This window comes from Papio anubis, chromosome 1, assembly GCF_008728515.1.
Source record: "Papio anubis isolate 15944 chromosome 1, Panubis1.0, whole genome shotgun sequence".
Lineage (NCBI taxonomy): Eukaryota > Metazoa > Chordata > Mammalia > Primates > Cercopithecidae > Papio > Papio anubis.
Window position 1 is genome coordinate 10760742 of NC_044976.1, and position 19676 is coordinate 10780417.

Here is a 19676-nt window from a genome sequence, read left to right on the forward strand (position 1 = left end):
CCCTGCCTCAGCCTCCCAAGTAGCTGGGACTACAGGTCCGTGCTATCACACCCCGTTAATTTTTGTATTTTTAGTAGAGACGGGGTTTCACCATGTTGGCCAGGCTGGTCTCAAACGAAACTCCTCTTTTTAAAACCATCAGGTCTCGTGAGAACCGTTCACTGACACAAGGACAACAGGGGAAAGATGCACCCCCATAATTCAATCATCTCCCACCAGGTCCCTCCCACAACATGTGGGAATTGGGGGAACTACAATATGAGATGTGGGTGGGGACACAGAGCCAAACCATATCAAAAGCCTTGGCCCATGGGAGGACCTCAGGAAATGGGAGTCTTTAGATTATGAATAATGGAGGGTAACGTCATGGTTAAGGGCATGAACTCTGGAGACAGACTTCCTGGGTTCAAATCTAGATTCTGGCATTTACTAACTGTGTGTCTTCACCAATCTGTGCCTCATTTCCTTGTCTGTAAAGTGGGATGGTAATAATAAAACCTAACTCCTAGGATCTTTTTGAGGATTAAAAGGAGTAAAAAATAGTTAACATTGATATAGTAATCCCAGTATTAGCTCCTTTTTTTTTTTTTTTTCTTTTTTTTTAGATGGAGTCTCGCTCTGTCACCCAGGCAGTGACACAATCTCGGCTCACTGCAACCTCCGCCTCCCAGGTTCAAGCGATTCTCCTGCCTCAGCCTTGAGTAGCTGGGATTACAGGTGCCCGCCATCATGCCTGGCTAATTTTTGTATTTTTGTAGAGACAAGGTTTCACCATGTTGGCCAGGTTGGTCTCAAACTCCTGACCTCAGGTGAGATCTGCCCACCTCAGCCTCCCAAAGTGCTGGGATCACAGGCGTGAGCCACTGTGCCCAGCCTTTTTCATTCGCTTTTGATCTGGGGGTGGCTACCAGTAGCACAAGGCCTCCCCATAAGCACCTCTTTTTTTTTTTTTTTTCCACATGCCATGTTTTTGTCAACCTTTCCCTCTCTTGAAGCGTCTTCTGAGAAATGCAGACTAGTTTTCTACAGCTAAACCAAATATAAATAGGAAAGTGCAGGGCATGGCGGTTCATGCCGGCAATCACAGCACTTTGGGAGGTGAGGCAGGAGGATCACTTGAGCCCAGGAGTTCAAGACCAGCCTGGGCAACATGGTGAAACCTCCTGTCTACTAAAAACACAAAACTTAGCAGGGCACCATGGTGCAGCTATTCAGGAAGCTAAGATCCCTTGAGCCCAGGCAGCGGAGGTTGCAGTGAGTCATGATCCCTCCAGTACACTCCAGCCTGAGCGACAGAGCCAGACCCTGTCTCAAAAAAAAAAAAAAAAAAAAAAAAAAAAGAAAAAAAAGAAAGAAAAAAGGAAGGTAAATCTATGGCGGAGTCACATGTGCACTCCCATGGAGCGGCGGGAGGGCCGAGTCCCAGCCGGGCACAGTTCAGGCCAGAGACGAATTCTGCCGGCGATTTAGAGGTCACCTGGGGTAGGGGGCTGTATCGAATTTTCTGGAGCCGCTGAGCCATGGGAGGGCTGACTCAGGGACCTAGGCTGCCCTGGCCCTGGTTCTGGCTCCCAGCGCCCTGGGGCGATGGAAGCTGGTCGGGTCGGGGCGTGGGGAGGGGTGGAGAGAGGCTGGTCCGGGCTGCGCTTGAGAAGGGGGTTGTCTCCGGAAGGGCCGGCCGTGCGCTTGGGCGCGCAGGGACAACGTCCCGCACTTGTGCTGGCCCCGGCTTCTCCTTAGGGTGCCTCTGGCCTCCTCCCTGCTCTCACCTCGGCATTTTCCTCTTTGCGCCATCCCCAGAGGGCAACACTCTGTCCAAGCTGAGCCAAGCGGGGGGACCTGGGGGGAGACTGGATACTCTCCTGCCCCTACCCCAGATCGCAGACCCCTTCTTGGCTGCCGGGACCTGAGGGCGCTCCAGGTTGGCTCCCCCGGTCGCATCACCTGCCAAGTGCACGGGAGCTGCAGCACGGGCACCGGGGGTCCAGGATGGAGGGGCCACGGAGGTCTCCAAGGGAACCCGGGGCTGAGATTGGCCAAGGAGGGGGCCAGGGACTAGCGGGGCCGTGGAATTGCCAGTGATCTGAGGACCCACCTGGATCCGAGGTCGGCCTCTGTCCCCTGTGCTGAAACGCCGGCGCCCGCGGAGATCATGGCCAGGACTCAGCCCTGGACTCCCTGAGACTCCCAGCCCCGTAACAATCCCCTACGTAGGATTTGTTTCAAGGGCTCAGACTGGCACAGAGCTCCCCAAGCTCTTCCTTCCCTCAGCCTCTGTCCTTGGGTGATCAAATCCTGCTGTCTCCTAAAAATGTCTCTAGCACTTTCTCTAGGACCACTCTGGTGCCTCTGAGCAGCATTACAGGCAGACCCATCTGATCATTATTTGTACTTTGGTCTTATGCTTTATCCCCTCCAATCCAACAGGTTCCCGATCTCAGCTGGGCTGCAGAATTTCCTATCCCCCTGCCTCTAACATTCCTAGGGGACTCTGTTCCTTTCCTCCCTCCCACCCCTTGCTTTCAAGTTAGTGAAAGCTAGACAATGAGGTCGGTGCAACGCGTCTGCATTTGGCAGGGGCAGCCACCTTCCTTGGAAATGGGGAGAGACGGCACAAGAGAGAAGAGAGCTGGGAGAATAGGGGTGGAGCCCCAGGGTTGAGGCATGCCCTCCCCAGCTACTGCAAACTGCAGCCCCCAAAGGCTCAGGTGACGTCATGTAAGGGGCCTTAGCAAGACCCCCTTCCACTTCTGGGCCCTTACCTTCCCCTCTCAGCTCCTGACCCCTCCCCAGTCGGATGCCCTTGTTTGTGAGCTCTTTCTGATCTCCGCGTCTCTCCCCTTCCCTCTCTCTCTTTTCCTCCCTTTTCAATATCATTGTTCTTTTTACTCTTCTGATTATAAAAATTACTGTTGGCCGGGCGCTGTGGTTCACACCTATAATCCCAGCACTTTGGGAGGCCAAGGTGGGAGGATCATGGGGTCAGAAGATCAAGACCATACTGGCTAACACAGTGAAATTCCGTCTCTACTAAAAATACAAAAAATGAGCTGGGCACGGTGGCTCACGCCTGTAGTCCCAGCTACTCAGGCGGCTGAGGCAGGAGAATCGCTTGAACCCGGGAGATGGAGGTTGCAGTGAGCCGAGATGGCGCCACTGCACTCTAGTCTGGGCAACAGAGCAAGACTGTCTCAAAAAAAAAAAAAAAAAAAAAAAGTGCGTTTCTTTGCACACAAACATTTTTGTATATTTCTATTTCCTTAGGATGTATTCCCATATGTGAAATTGTTGGCTTGACATACATGAACTGTTAAAATGCGTTTTTTAGGCTGGGCGCAGTGGCTCACAGCTGTAATCCTAGCACTTTGGGAGGCTGAGGCAGGTAGATCACTTGAGGCCAGGAGTTCAAGATCAGCCTGACCAACATGGTGAAACCCTGTCTCTACTAAAAATACAAAAATTAGCCAGGCGTGGTGGCGCACACCTGTAGTAAGTCTCGGCTACTCAGGAGATGGAGGCACGAGAACTGCTTGAACATTGGAGGCAGAGGCTGCAGTGAGCCAAGATGGCACTGCTACACTCTCGCCTGGGCAACAGAGCGAGACTCTGTCTCAAAAAACACTTTTTTTAGGGCTCTTGATACATATCATCAAGTGACATTTTAGTAAGATTGGGCCAGTTTCTATTTCTACCTATGGTATCTGCGTTCCTGTTTCACTGTACCATGGCTGCCTCTGAATTTTATATTTTAAAAGCATTTGCCAATGTAATAGATGGGATGTGACATTCAGAGTTGCTTGTATTTGAAGTCCTCTGATTACTAGTAAGACCAAACAGGTTTTCACATATTTATTATACATGTACATTTCTTCTGGAAAATTTTTCTCTCTGCTATCAGTGATTTTCTATTGCAGTTTAGTACTGATCTCATTAATTTTTCTCTTTTTTTTTTTTTTTTTTTTTTTTTAGATATGGGGTTTCACCACATTGCCCAGGCTGGTCTTGAACTCCTGGGCTCAAGTTATCTGCCCTCCTCAGCCTCCCAAAATTCTAGGATTACAAGCATGAGCCATCGCACCCAGCTTTATCTCATTAACTTGTAAGGCTTTTTGAGACAGTATAATTGTTAACCTTTTGGTGTATTGCAAGTATTATTCTGGTGGGAGGCTCACCTTTTTGCTTGATTATTTTTGACACACAGAATTTCAAAATGTCAAATATATTTACAGTAACTTTTTAAAGGCTCAGCAGGGTGGCTCACACCTGTAATCCCAGCACTTTAGGAGGCCGAGGCTAGCGGATGGCTTGAGCCCAGGAGTTCAAGACCAGCCTGAGCAACATGGAAAAACCCTGTCTCTGCAAAAAATACAAAAAATTAGCCAGTGTGGTGGCATGAGTGCCTGTAGTCCCAGCTACTCAGGAGGCTGTGGTGGGAGAATCACCTGAGCCAGCGAAGTTGAGGCTCCAGTGCGCTGTGATCACACCACTGCACTCCAGCCTGGGTGACAGAGCAAGACTCTATCTCAAAAAAAAAAAAAAAAAAAAGGCTGGGCACAGTGACTCACGTCTATAATTGTACTGGAAGGCCAAGGCGGGAGGATCACCGGGGGTCAGGAATTGGAGACCAGCCTGGCCAACATAGTGAAACCCCATCTCTACTAAAAACACAAAACTGAGCCGGGCGTGGTGGCTACTCAAGAGGCTGAGGCAGGAGAATCTCTTGAACCCGGGAGATGGAGGTTGCAGTGAGCCGAGATCACACCACTGCACTCCAACCTGGGCAATAGAGTGAGACTCCGTCTGAAAAAAAAAAAAGGGGCTGGGCACAGCGGCTCACAACTGTAATCCCAGTACTTTGGGAGGCCGAGGTGGGCAGATCACAAGGTTAGGAGTTTGAGACCAGCCTGGTTAATATGGTGAAGCTCTACCTCTATTAAAAATACAAAAATTGGCCGGGCGCGGTGGCTCAAGCCTGTAATCCCAGCACTTTGGGAGGCCGAGACGGGTGGATCACTGGTGGCCAGGAGATCGAGACCATCCTGGCTAACACGTGAAACCCCCGCCTCCACTAAAAATACAAAAACTAGCCGGGCTGGCGTGGCTGGCTTCGTAGTCCCAGCTACTCGGGAGGCTGAGGCGGAGGAATGGCGTGAACCTGGGAGGCTGGAGCTTGCGAGCTGAGATCCGCCACCGCACTCCAGCCTGGCGACAGAGCAAGACCCTGGCCTCAAAAAAAAAAAAAAAAAAATAAATAAATAAATAAAATAAAAATACAAAAATTAGCCAGACGTAGTGGCGGGTGCCTATAGTCTGAGCTACTTGGGAGGGTAAGGCAGGAGAATCACTTGAACCCGGGAGGCGGAGGTTGCAGTGAGCCGAGATCACACCACTGCACTCCAGCCTGGGCGACAGAGCAAGACTCCATCTCAAAAAAAAAAAAAAAAAAAAAAGAAAGAAAGAAAGAAAGAAAAAGGAAAAGAAAAATGGTATAATCCTGCTAAAAACTCGCCTGTCTCTGTCTACTTTGGAACACTGACCATTCCTTTGGAGTTGGTATTTCCAGGTTGTCCATCCTCATGCTTTGTGCTTGAATAAACACTCTTTACATTAGATTCTAACCCTTTTGATGATTTTAGGTTGACATTTTGGCAACCCACAGATGGGACCCGAGGCAAGCCTCCCACAATCCATGCTGCTTTGCTGACATTCTGCGCTTTGGTACCCGCAGGAACAGGTTTCACTCGTCCGACCTCATCAGAGCTGGCGGGGCTTCCTGGCATTTTCTCTTGGGTTTCAGATCTCCCTGGCTTTGGCTGAGATTCAGACTTTACTCAAGTTCCCTGATTCCACAATTCCATGCTCTATGGAGCTGGAATTGAAGCTCTACTTTTAAAAGTAGAAGTTTCAGGCCAGGCACGGTGGCTTATGCCTATAAACCCAGCACTTTGGGAGGCTGAGACAGGCAGATCACTTGTGGTCAGGAGTTTGAGAATAGCCTGGCCAACATGGCGAAACCCTGTCTCTACTAAAAATACAAAAATTCGGCCAGGCACGGTGGCTCAAGCCTGTAATCCCAGCACTTTGGGAGGCCGAGACGGGCGGATCATGAGGTCAGGAGATCGAAATCATACTGGCTAACACGGTGAAACACCGTCTCTACTAAAAAATACAAAAAACTAGCCGGGCGAGGTGGCGGGCGCCTGTAGTCCCAGCTACTCGGGAGGCTGAGGCAGGAGAGTGGCGTAAACCCGGGAGGTGGAGCTTGCAGTAAGCCGAGATCGCGCCCCTGCACTCCAGGCTGGGTGACAGAGCGAGACTCCATCTCAAAAAAAAAAAAAAAAAAAATTCTCCAGGCGTGATGGCACACACCCGTAATCCTAGCTACTCAGCAGGCTGAGGCAGGAGAATCACTTGAACCTAGGGTGTTGGAGGTTGCAGTAACCCAAGATCTTGCCAATGCACCCCAGCCTGGGGAACAGAGTGAGACTCCATCTCAAAAAAAAAAAGTGTGGGCCGGGCGTGGTGGCTTACGCCTGTAATCCCAGCACTCTGGGAGGCCGAGGCAGGTGGATCACCTGAGGTCAGGAGCTCGAGACCAGTCTGGCCAACATGGCAAAACCCTGCCTCTACTAAAAATACAAAAATTAGCCACGTGTGGTGGCGGGTGCCTATAATCCCAGCTACTCAGGAGGCTGAGGCAGGAGAAATGCTTGAACCCAGGAGGTGGAGGTTGCAGTGAGCCGAGATCATACCACTGTACTCCTGCCTGGGCAACAGAGTGAGACTCTATCTAAAAAAAAAAAAGAAGAGGAAACAAACTGTGTGTGTGTGGTTATTGTTACAAAACACACACACACATACACACACACACACAGAAAATTTAAACTAGAAACTATTGAAAATGGGCTGGGTGCAGTGGTTCATGCCTGAAATCCCAGCACTTTGGGAGTTGGGAGGATCACTTAAGCCCAGGAGTTAGAGATCAGCCTGGGCAACATAGTGAGACCCCATCTCTATTACAAATAACAAAATGTAAACAAATTTTCTTAAAGAAACTATTGACAATGGGGATGAGTGAAAACTGGGTGAAGGGGCTAGGGACAAGAGTGGACTTCTCTGAGTATATGTTTTTACATAGTTTTGATCTTTGAGTCTTGCATTTTTCATTTTCAAAAAGAAAAAATCTTAGCTTGTATTCCCAGTGACTTGGGGGGCTGAGGGGGAAGGATTGCTTGAGTCTGGGAGGTTGAGGCTGCAGTGAGCTGAGATTGAGTCACTGCACTCCGGCCTTGGCGATGGAACAAGACACTGTCTCAAAAAAAGAAAAAGAAAGAATCAAATTATAAGGAAAAATGTATTATGACTTAAATGGGCCTTATCTCAGGAATGCAAAAGTAATTAACATTCAAAAATCTAGCAATGGCCCAGGAGCAGTGGCTCACGCCTGTAATCCCAGCACTTTGGGAGGCCAAGGTGGGTGGATCATCTGAGGTCAGGAGTTTGAAACCAGCCTGACCAACATGACAAAACCCCATCTCTACTAAAAACAGAAAAACTAGCCAGGCATGGGGGTGCACACCTGTAATCCCAGCTACTCAGGAAGCTGAGGCACAAGAATCGCATGAACCTGGGAGGCAGAGGTTATGGTGAGCCGAGATCCTGCCACTATACTACAGCCTGGGCAACAGAGTGAGACTCTGTCTCAAACAAAACAAAACAAAATAGAACAAAAGTCTAGCAAGGTAATTCACCATATCGCTGAATTCAAAGGAGAAAATGTATACAACTATCTCAATAGATTCTGAAAAGCATTTGATAAAAAAAACTCAGCACAGAGAAAACTGATGATAGAAGGAAATTTCCCTAACATAACTAATACAGGCTATATGCTAAAATCTTACACCAGGCCAGGCGCGGTGACTCATGCCTGTAATCCCAGCACTTTGGGAGGCTGAGGCAGGCAGATCATGAGGTCAGGAGATCGAGACCATCCTGGCCAACATGGTGAAACCCCGTCTCTACTAAAAAAAAATACAAAAAAACTAGCCGGGCGAGGTGGCGGGCGCCTGTAGTCCCAGCTACTCGGGAGGCTGAGGCAGGAGAATGGCGTAAACCCGGGAGGCAGAGCTTGCAGTGAGCTGAGATCCGGCCACTGCACTCCAACCTGGGCGACAGAGCGAGACTCCGTCTCAACAACAACAACAAAAAAAATTAGCTGAGCATGGTGGCGTGTGCCTGTAATTGCAACTACTTGGGAGACTGAGACAGGAGAATCACTTGAACCAGGGAGTTGGAAGTTGCAGTGAGCTGAGACCACACCACTGCACTCCAGAGTCTGGCGACAGAGCGAGACTCCACCTAAAACAAACAAACAAACAAATCACACCAAATATCACACATAACAACGCGTTGTCCCTAATCAGGGAAAATGGACCAGGCGTGGTGGCTCACACCTGTAATCCCAACACCTTGGGTGGCTGAGACAGGAGGATCACTTGAGGCCAGAAGTTTGAGACCAGCTTGAGCAACATAGCAAGATTCCAGGTCCACAAAAAATAAAAATAAACAAATTAAGCCTGGTCAATATAGTGAGACCTTGTTTCTACAAAAAATAAAAATAAAAAATAATTAAAATTAACTGGGCAACAGAGCAAGACCTCATCTCTAAAAACTAAAAATAAATTAAACATTCACAATGTCGTAATACCATCACTGCCATCCATTTCCAAAATTTTTCATCACCCCAAACAGAAACTCTATGCAATACCCAAGAACTCCTATTATCTCCTCTTCTGGATATTTCACCGAAGTACAGTCATACAATCTGTGCCTTTTTGTGGCTGGCTTCTTTCATTTAGCATACATCCTCAGTTGATCTACAATGTAGTGTGTACCAGAATTTCCCTCTGTTTTACAGCTGAATAGTATTCCATTGTATGGAGAAACCACATTTCGTTTATCCACTAATCAGCTGATAGACACTGGGATTGTTATCATCTTTGGGCTGTTATGAACAATGCTCATGTAGAGGCATCTGTTTGAGTCCTTGTTTGGAAATCTTTTTTTTTTTTTTTTTTTTTTTTGAGACGGAGTCTTGCTCTGTCCCCTAGGCTGGAATGCAGTGGCACAATCTCAGCTCATTGCAACCTCTGCCTCCTGGGTTCAAGCGATTCTCCTGCCTCAGCCTCCCAAGTAACTGGGACTATAGGCGCCCACCATGCCCAGGTAATTTTTGTGTTTTTAGTAGAGACGGGGTTTCACCATGTTGGCCAGGCTGGTCTCAAACTCCTGACCTCAGGGGATCCGCGCGCCTTGGCCTCCCAAAGTGCCGGAATTACAGGTCTGAGCCACTGCGCCCAGCCCCAAGTTTCTTTTTACTAAAGAGATTTCCACCAGATTTTTTTTTTTTTTTAAATAGAAATACAAAGTAAAAGTGCTTTGCTTTGTTGTGGCTGATGGTGATGAGGTTTAGGAAGTCTTTCTTCCTTCCCCACTTCCTCCTTCACCCCTCTCTCTCTCTCTCTCTCAGGTTAGGAGATAAGGAAGCCTACTTATCCATCTAGAAGATGAGCCAGTATGGGGGGTGTCCTAGTTCAGGTGCTATGACAAAATACCTTAAACTGGGTAATTTATAAACAGCAGAAATTTATTTGTTGCTCACAGTTCTGGAGGCTGGGAAGTCCAATATCAAAGGCACCAGCAGATTTGTGGTCTAGTGAAGGCCTGTTCCTCATGGATGGCACCTTCCCTGTGTCCCCATTTGATGGGAGGGTAAAAGGCACAAACTTGCTCCCTCAAACCCTTTTATAAGGACACTGATCCCATCCATGACCCAATCACCTCCCGGAGGCCCCACATATCAATACCATCATCTTGGAGATTACATTTCAGCCTGTGGATGTGTGAGGGGCCACGACATTCAGACGACCACAGCGGGAGGGACACGGAGGGTGCTGCTGGGGGACTGCATGGAAGGGGCACCATCTTTGTGGAGTTGGGGTTCAAAGCCCAGGAGGAGGCAGAAGATGAGGCAGATGCGGCTGCTGCGGGCTGGGAAGATGAGGGCATCTGGCCTCTCAAGGAAGCCCCTGGGATGTTGTGGGCTGACACAGTGAGTTGCAGAGCGGGAAGATAAGGGGAGAGAAGGGTTAAAAGGGGTGTTTGTGTGTTTGTTTGTTTTTGTTTGTTTGTTTTTTGAGACGGAGTTTTGCTCTTGTCCCCCAGGCTTGAGTGCAATGGTGCGATCTCGGCTCACTGCAACCTCCGCCTCCTGGGTTCAAGTGATTCTTGTGCCTCAGCCTCCCAAGTAGCTGGGATTACAGGCACACACCAACACATCAAGCTAATTTTTGTATGTTTAGTAGAGACAGGGTTTTGCCATGTTGGCCAGGCTGGTTTCGAACTCCTGACCTCAGGTGATCCGCCTGCCTCCGCCTCCCAAAGTGCTGGGATTACAGGCGTGAGCCACCGCACTCAGCCTAAAAGGGACATCTTGAGTGGGGAAGTGGAGCCAATGAGAGAAACAGGTGAAGTGGAGGCCTGTATCCGAGGTTCCCTTGCTGTGGGATTTTTCCAGCAGTTCAGTTGCTACAGGGCAGAGGCTGGAAAGAGGGGGTGCTGGGATCTTCCCAGGAGAGAAGATGGAGGGAAATAGGGGCCAGCAAAGGAGGGGCCACTCCTGCAGGGGAGTGAGAGAATGGGGGTTGGGGGTGGGCCCGGGCTCCATGGACCAGGATCACTGCAGGGAGACCCCTGCACCGCTCCTCCTTCCCTTCTGCAACCAGGAGCCACCTACCGCCCCCTCCCCATCTCCTGCCCCTCCTCACCTACTGTTTCCTTCCTCTCTCCCAAAGTGTTGGGATTACAGGCGTGGGCCGCCGCGCCCAGCCAGGGAACTTCTTCTCTGCCCTCGGTTTCTGTACGGCTCCCAGTCCAGGTTTTCCTTCTTCCTCCCTGAATTTCTCTAGTCCCTTTCACAGGCTCCTGCACTGCCCCCTCCTTTTATGCCACCATCCCCCAGGTGGGAAGGTGGTGGGAAAAGGCCGCCTTCCCTGGCCTTTTCTCTCCTCATTTCACAGCCTTTCCCAGGCCTTCCCCTGCTCAGCCAATAATGTGTCTCCCAAACTCCTCACTCTCCGTATTTCAGGCAGAACAGTTGCCCAACAGAGGTTCTCAATGTAGCCTCCATCAGAATCACACGGAGGATGAGTTCAGACTCAGGGGGGTGGGCCCAATCCCCAGGGCTTCAGTAGGCCTGGAGTGGCTGTAAGTGTAAGAATTTTTTTTTTTTTCTTTTGGAGACAGGCTCTCCTTATGTTGCCCAGGCTGGTCTCAAACCCCTAGTTCAGTCGATCAGCCCGCCTCAGCCACCCAAAGTGCTGCGATTACAAGAGTGAGCCACGGAGTCCAGCCAAGATAATTTTTTTTTTACTTTTTTTTTTACGTTCAAAAAAATTGTTTACTTATTAGGTTAATTTTGCAATTAAATTGCAAAAACCGCAATTACTTTTGCACCGACCTAATAGCTCGGCCACTGTAAGTAAAGCAGATAAAGTCAGCCTTTGTCTTCTGGGACCAGACTCTGCTCTGCCCCCGCAAGGTGGCCTCAGGCGCAGCGCTAAAACGCATGAACCATTTAAGATATTTCCTGAAACTGGAGCGTGATTGGAGAGGCTTTATTTGCATACCCACAATGCATTGTGCACCAAATAATGTTCGTCTTTAAAATTACTATTCCCTTTTTCCTTCAACCTATCTTTCCCGACACCTAGATTGCTGTTCAGAATTGTCTGAAGAAAAAGGCAGAAGTCAATAGCTCTTTTGGACGGAGAGAAAGTTACCATTAGCCTGTTGGGAGTAGTCGTTACGTGAGAACTGAGTGCCGCCCCTTGCAACTATACTCTGGTTTCTCTTCAGATCGTATAAATCTTTCGCCTTTTACTAAAGATTTCCGTGGAGAGGAACAACTCTGAGTTTTAAACCAATTTTTTGAGGCCTTGTTTTTTCAGCAAGGCTTACTTGAGTGGTTCTAAAAGCAGACTTATGCTGGTAAATGTATAACCTGCCAAATGCGGATTCATCAACCTTTTGGAAGTGCGTTTAATACAAACGCGAATTTTCGAGCTTTTCTAGAGGTTCACCTTTTTATGGTAGGCGTCAGTTAGTTCTACTGCATTTCTGGGAAGTTGCTACCGTGACACGTTGGGGTGGTTTACTGCTTTTGACCAAGGAACGGGGCTTGGCTTGTTTAATTACACCAGGGGTTTTTAACCCCGGCCACTGACCGACAGAGGGTTACCGGCTGGCAAGCGAGCACTACCGCCTGACCTCCCCATCGTGTCAGGTCAGTAGGGCATCAGATTCTCCTAGGAGCAGGAACCCTACTGCGAACTGCGCATACGAGGGGTCTAGGTAAGTACTCCTTATGAGAGTCTAATGGCTGATGACTTGAGGGGGACAGTTTCAACCTGAAACTGTCCACATCCCGTACCCACCCTTCCCCCGCCCTTGGAAAAACTGTCTTCCACGAACCGGGTCCCTTGTGCCAGAAAGGTTGGGGACCGCTGGACTAGCCAATCAAATGAAGCAGGGGCTCTGGGCGAGCTCCCCCGCTGCTCCCACCGGCTTCTCCGTGTAGAAGAAGGCAGCCCCGAACTCTTCTACCCAGTATCCCCGCCTAAGGAGCGGTGCCTAGCGCGCAGCTAGTCCTCCCGAGACCCAATCGGTTTGATGAAACGCAAGAGAAAGTGAATTTTCCAGCCAGTCCCATTGGCCAGAATTCATCTCAACCGCAAGGGAGGCTGGGAAATGTAGTCATGCCTCCAGGTAGCCGTGAGCCCTGCTAGTGATGGGAGATTCTAGGGAGAGGTTGAGTACTGGGGAGGGAAAACTAGCAGGGTCTGTCCCGGTAAAGGAGGGAGGAAATCCATCGCAAAAAATCCTGATCCCCAGGCCGGGCGCGGTGGCTCACGCCTGTAATCCCTGCACTTTGGGAGGCCGAGGCAGGCGGATCACCTGAGGTCAGGAGTTCGAGACTGGCCCGGCCAACATGGAGAAACCCCGTCTCTACTAAAAATACAAAAATTAGCCGGGAAATTAGCTGTAATCCCAGACTCGGGAGGCTGAGAATCGCTTGAACCTGGAAGGCGGAGGTTGCAGTGAACCGAAGTCGCGCCATTGCCTGAGCGACAGAGCGAGACTCTGTCTCAAAAAAACAAAACAGGCTCAGGCCCTTAAGCAACCGCCCACAGACCCCCCCCACGCCTCCCCACGCCTCCCCACGCCTCCCCACGCCTCCCCACGCCTCCCCACGCCTCCCCACGCCTCCCCACGCCTCCCCACGCCTCCCCACTGGCTCCAAGCCCCATTCAAGCTACATAGGAGGGTAATTGTCCTTTTCCCCCAACATCAGCTGCTCCTCCAAAAGCTAGCTCTGGTCCTCCAAAATTAAACACTGGAGTTTTGAGTTTGTTTTGTGTTTCAGAATATAGAAAAACCGTCATAACAGCTTTTTTAGCGTGTCTACTTTTAAGACTGCTCAAACAAGCCGCGCTAAGAAATGCAGGATGGTAAAAAAAAAAAAAAAAAAAAAAAAAAAAAAAAGTTGCTTAAAACTCAGATGTTTCCTCTCCACAGATACCTTTAATAAAAGGCAAAAAATTCATGCAACTTGACCAAACACTAGTGCATATCTGTGATAGGCAGCACTCACTTCTCATGTAAGGACTACTCCCAATGGGCTAATGGTAACTTTCTTTCTGCCCAAAAGAGCTATTGACTTCTGCCTTTTTCTTCAGACAATTCTGGAACAGCAGTCTCAGTTTTGGGAAAGATAGATTGAAGGAAAAAAGGGATCTAGTAATTTTAAAGATGAAAATTATTTGGTGCACAATGCATTGTGGGTATGCAAATAAAGTTTCAGCAATCAAGCTCCAGTTTTGACAAACTGGTGAAGCCTAGGGACTCCTCAAAAAAAGGTTTTCTGTTGTTTTCGTTTTGTCTTAAATTTTTGATTTTTAATGTTTGTGTATACATATGTGTATGTATGGGTTACATGACAAGAGAAAGGTTTTGTTTGTTTGTTTTGAGATGGAGTCTTGCTCTTGTCACCCAGGCTGGAGTGCTGTGGTATGATCTTGGCTCACTGCAACCTCTGCCTTCCCGGTTCAAGCAATTCTCCTGTCTCAGCCTTCCAAGTAGCTGGGATTACAGGCGCCCGCCACCACGCCTGGCTAATTTTTGTATTTTTAGTAGAGATGGGGTTTCGCCATGATGGCCAGGCTGGCCTCGAACTCCTGACCTCAGGTGATCCGCCCGCCTTGGCCTCCCAAAGTGCTGGGATTACAGGCGTGAGCCACTGCGCCGGCCCCTGGGAATGCTGTATAGTTGTCTCTTCCCAAGGTTTTATTCTGAGAGAAGCCTCAGCCTTTCTCACGAGCAAACTTGCCCAGCGTTGCTGTCTCTTGGGACAGCCACAGAGCAGTCAACGCTGGTCCCTGGCCCGGGTTTTCAGAGCTCTCCTCCACGTGTGTGTTAGTCAGGGTTCTCTAGAGGGACAGGACTAATAGGATCTACGTATATATAAGAGGGGCTTTATTAAGGAGAATTGACTCACGTGATCACAAGGTCAAGTCCCATGATAGGCCGTCTGCAAGCTGAGGAGCAAGGAAGCCAGCAGTGGCTCAGTTCAGTCCCAAAACCTTAAAAGTAGGGAGCTGACAGTGCAGGCTTCAATCTGTGGCCGAAGGCCTGAGAGCCCCCAGCAAACCACTGGTGTAAGTCCAAGAGTCCAAAAGCCAAAGAACTTGGAGTCTGATGTTCAAGGGCAGGAAGCCTCCAGCACGGGAGAAAGATGAAGCCCAGAGGACCCAGTAAATCGGCTTTTTCCACCTTCTTCTGCCTGCTTTTTCTAGCTGTGCTGGCAACTGACTGGATGGTGTCCCCCACACTGTGAGTGGGTCTTCCTGTCCCAGTCCACTGACTCAAATGTTAATCTATTCTGGCCACACCCAGAAACACCCAGATACACCCAGAAACAATACTTTGCATCCTTCCATGCAATCAAGTTGACACTTTTTTTTTTTTTTTGAGATGAAGTTTCTTTCTGTCACCCCAGGCCGCAGTGCAATGGCACGATCTCGGCTCACTGCAACCTCTGTCTCCTAGGTTCAAGCGATTCTCTTGCCTCAGCTTCCCAAGTAGCTGGGATTACAGGCGCCTGCCACCACACCCGGCTAATTTTTTGTATTTTTAGTAGAGACGGGGTTCACCATGTTGGCCAGGCCAGTCTCAAGCTCCTGACCTCAAGGGATCCACCCGCCTCGGCTTCCCAAAGTGCTGGGATTACAGGCGTGGGCTACTGCACCTGACCAAGTTGACACTTAATGTTAACCATCACAAGCTGTTAGCAGAGGTAATGATTAACCCTCCAGTGGCTGGGGGTACATCCTGCAAGGGTGCCACCACCCAACTCCATGAATGACCTCTCTTTGACCTTTAGCCAGTCACTGTTTTTCACCAGGTCTCAATTTGAACTTTGTAAAACATGGTGATAAAACCGTTCTTCGGTTTTCAGCGTAACTGTAGACTGGCTAAAATTAGGACGTAATAAGGAGAAGGGATACGTCCATGGAAGGAATGATGATCTCTAATGTCACTGTTGCCGTGAATTAGGGCCGGAGCCCACCCTTTGTCCCTAGAAGTCAGTGATGTGGGCAAAGAAATCCAATTCTTGGGTGGGTGCAGTGGCTTACACCTATAATCCAACACTTTGGGAGGCCAAGGCGGGAGGATCGCTTGAGCCCAGGAGTTTGAGGCCAGCCCGGGCAACATGGCGAGGCCTCATCTCTACAGAACATTTTTTTAAAATTAGCTGGGTGTGGTAGCATGCACTTGTGGTCCCAGCTACTCAGGAGGCTGAGGTGGGAGGATCACTTGAGCCCAAGAGCTCGAGGCTGCAGTGAGCCATGATTGTACCACTGCACTCCAGCCTGGGAGACAAAGGGAGACCCTGTTTCAAAATAAAGGCTCCCTGGCTTCCCTACACCCACCCACCTCTGTGCATTCATTCACTCAGGCTCTCCACTGCTTAGCTTGGCTGACTCCCATCATCTTTCAGTTTCCAGATTGGAGGTTTCACTTTCCTTCAGGAAGACCTCCCTGACTTTCAAGGACAGGTTAGATGTCCCTGCCCCATAGTCCCACAGCCCTGACTGCAGTATCATCATTCAATTTCTCATCTGTAGGGTCCAGCCCTACGGGGCTTGGCGGGTGTTCTCCCCGTGTGCAGAGACGAGAGATCGTAAGAAATAAAGACACAAGGCCGGGCGCGGTGGCTCAAGCCTGTAATCCCAGCACTTTGGGAGGCCGAGGCGGGTGGATCACAAGGTCAGGAGATCGAGACTATCCTGGCTAACATGGTGAAACCCCGTCTCTACTAAAAAAAAAAAAAAAAAGAAATAAAGACACAAGACAAAGAAATAAATAGAAAACAGCTGGGCCCGGGAGACCACTGCCACTAAGACAGGAAGACCGGTAGTGGCCCCGAATGGCTGGGCGCGCTGATATTTATTGTATACAAGACAAGGGGCAGGCAGGGTAAGGAGGGTGAGTCGTCCAAGTGATTGATAAGGTCAAGCAAGTCACGTGATCATGGGGCAGTGGACCCTTCCCTTTTAGATAGCCGAAGCGGAAGGGGAAGGCAGCATACGTCAGCGCTTTCTTCTATGCACTTATCAGAAAGATCAAAGACTTTAAGACTTTCACTATTTCTTCTACCGCTATCTTCTAAGAACTTCAAAGAGGAACCAGGAGTACGGGAGGAACATGGAAGTGGACAAGGAGCGTGACCATTGATGCACAGCACCACAGGGAGGGGTTTAGGCCTCTGGATGACTGCGGGCAGGCCTGGATAATATCCAGCCTTCCACAAGAAGCTGGTGGAGCAGAGTGTTCCCTGACTCCTCCAAGGAAAGGAGACTCCCTTTCCCGGTCTGCTAAGTAATGAGTGTCTTCCCAGACACTGGCGTTACCGCTTGACCAAGGAGCCCTCAAGCGGCCCTTATGCAGCTGTGACAGAGGGCTCACCTCTTGCCTTCTTGGTCACTTCTCACAATGTCCCTTCAGCACCTGACCCTATACCCACTGGTTATTCCTTGGTTATACAACAAAGAGTAATATTAAAAGCTAATGATTAATATTGTTCATACTAATGATTTATAATGTCCATGATCATCTCTATATTTTGTATTATAACTATTCTTAGTCTAACTATTTTCTTTACTATCCTGAAACAGTTTGTGCCTTCAGTCTCTTGCCTCGGCACCTGGGTAATCCTCCGTCGACACTCGTCTGTCTCTCCTGCAGGCTGCATTCGCTGAGGTGTGTCTGTGTTGTTCCCCTTTGTGTTCCAGTCAAAAAAGATTCCTAGAGAGGATTTGCTCCCACACCAAGGCTAAGCTCCCCACACCAGTTTAACGAGCCTGGAAGTAAGTGCCGTCCACCAATGTCCCATCTGCTCTTCGGATGCTCCTCAAGCCTTCCCTGCCCAGAAAGATTCTGGGATGAAAAGGAAAAATTGTCCCTGCCTGGCAGAAATTGATGCTGCTTCTGGAGAGGTAAGCCTCAGCTCTTTGGGTAGGAAAGCTGAGGTTTTGTGTTTTTTCTGTTTTTTTTTTTTTTTTTGTTTTGATATAGGATCTTACTCTGTCACAAAGGCTGGAGTACAGTGGTGTGATCTTGACTCACTGCAACCTCCACCTCCTGGACTCAAGTGATCCTCCCACCTTAGCCTCCCAAGTAACTGGAATCACAGGTGCTCGCCACCATCATGCTCAGCTAATTTTTAAAATTTTCTGTAGAGACAAGGTCTCACTATATCACTCAGGCTGGTCTGGAAGTTTTGGGCTCAAGAGATCCTCCTGTCTCGGCCTCCCGAAGTGCTGGGATTATAGATGTGAGCCACTGTGCTCGGTCAGAAGCTGGTTACTCCTCACCAGAAATACCCTAAGATTTATTTGGCCAGGCACGGTGGCTCATGCCTGTAATCCCAGCACTTTGGGAGGCTGAGGTGGGTGGATCGCTTGAGCTCAGGAGTTTGAGACCAGCCTGGGAAACATGGTGAAACCCTGTCTCTACAAAATATACAAAAAAAAATTAGCCAGGCGTGGTGGCTTGTGCCTATAGTCCCAACTGCTCAGGAGGCTGAGGTGGGAGGGTTTCTTGAGCCCATGAGGTTGAGGCTGCAGTGAGCTGTGATTACACCACTGCACTCCAGCCTGGGTGACAGAGCGAGACTTTGACTAAAGAAAAAAAAAAAAAAAAAGCATCTGCGGTCCTATGACTCTCTGTATTCTTGGTTTGTTATCACCAGAGAAGAGTTCCATTTCTCCGCTGGAAAGATATGCCCGTATTGGTCTATTTCGGCTGCTCTAACAATATACCATAGTCCGGGCAGCTTCAAAACAGCAGAAATTGATTTCTCCCAGTTCCAGAGGCTGAAGTTCGAAATCACAGTGCCAGCATGGTTGGGTTCTAGTGAGGCCCCTCTTTCCGGTTGCAGACTGCTGTCTTCTTGTTGCATTCTCACATGGCAGAAAGAGGGTGAGGCAGCTCTGTGAGGCCCCCTTAGAAGGGTCCTAATGCCATTCATGAGGACTCTACCCTCATGAACTAAGAACCCCCCCCCGAAAGTGCTGCCTCCTAATCCTATCACATTGGAAGTTAGAACATCAATGCAGGGGCCTGGTATGGTGGCTCATGTCTGTCATCCCAGCACTCTGGGAGGCTGAGGCAGGTGGATCATTTGAGCTCAGGAGTTTGAAACCAGCCTGGGCAACATGGCAAAGCCCCATCACTACAAAAAAATACAAAAACTGGCCAGGTGTGGTGGTGCACACCTGTAGTCCCAGGTACTTGGGGGAGCTGAGATACGAGGATTGCCTGGGCCCAGGAGGTTGAGGCTGCAGTGAGCCATGTTCACGTCACTGCAATCCCGCCTGGGTGCACTCACAGTTCTCAAAAAAAAAAATTTCAACATAGACATTTAAGGAGGGGACACAATTCAGCCCATGTCAGTGGCCATGGAGAATCCCACATCCTCCTGGAAAAATCGTTCGGAGGAGCCACAGGCCTCTTGATTAGTGCCTTAGCCTGGGTCTCCTACCCGGGGCTTGATCTTGTGGGGACCTTCTGTTTTAGTCCATGTCATGTTGCTATAACAGAATACCTAGGGCTGGGTAATTTATAAAGAAAAGAGGTTTTTTTGGTTTTGTTTTTGTTTTTTGAGATGGAGTGTCGTTCTGTTGCCAGGTTGGAGTACAGTGGCATGATCTTGGCTCACTGCAACCTTCGACTCCCTGGTTCAAGCAATTCTCCTGCCTCCGTCTCCCATGTAGCTGGGATTACAGGCACGCACCACCATACCCAGCTAATTTTTTTTTTTTTTTTTTGAGACAGAGTCTCGCTCTGTTGCCCAGGCTGGAGTGCAGTGGCGCGATTTCAGCTCATTGCAAGCTCTGCCTCCTGGGTTCACGCCATTCTCCTGCCTCAGCCTCCCGAGTAGCTGGGACTACAGGCGGCCGCCACCACGCCCGGCTAATTTTTTTGTTTTTTTTGTTTTTTTTTTTGAGATGGAGTCTCACTGTGTCACCCAGGCTGGAGTGCAGTGGCCGGATCTC

General features: G+C 49.2%; 1 non-coding gene across 1 annotated transcript; it reads left to right on the forward strand.

The window, feature by feature from the left end:
• The first annotated feature begins 11896 nt into the window (after window positions 1-11896).
• Window positions 11897-12015, forward strand: LOC116271912. The gene has a single exon (XR_004180650.1). It is a non-coding gene; the product is annotated as a U5 spliceosomal RNA (small nuclear RNA).
• Window positions 12016-19676: the final 7661 nt, after the last annotated feature.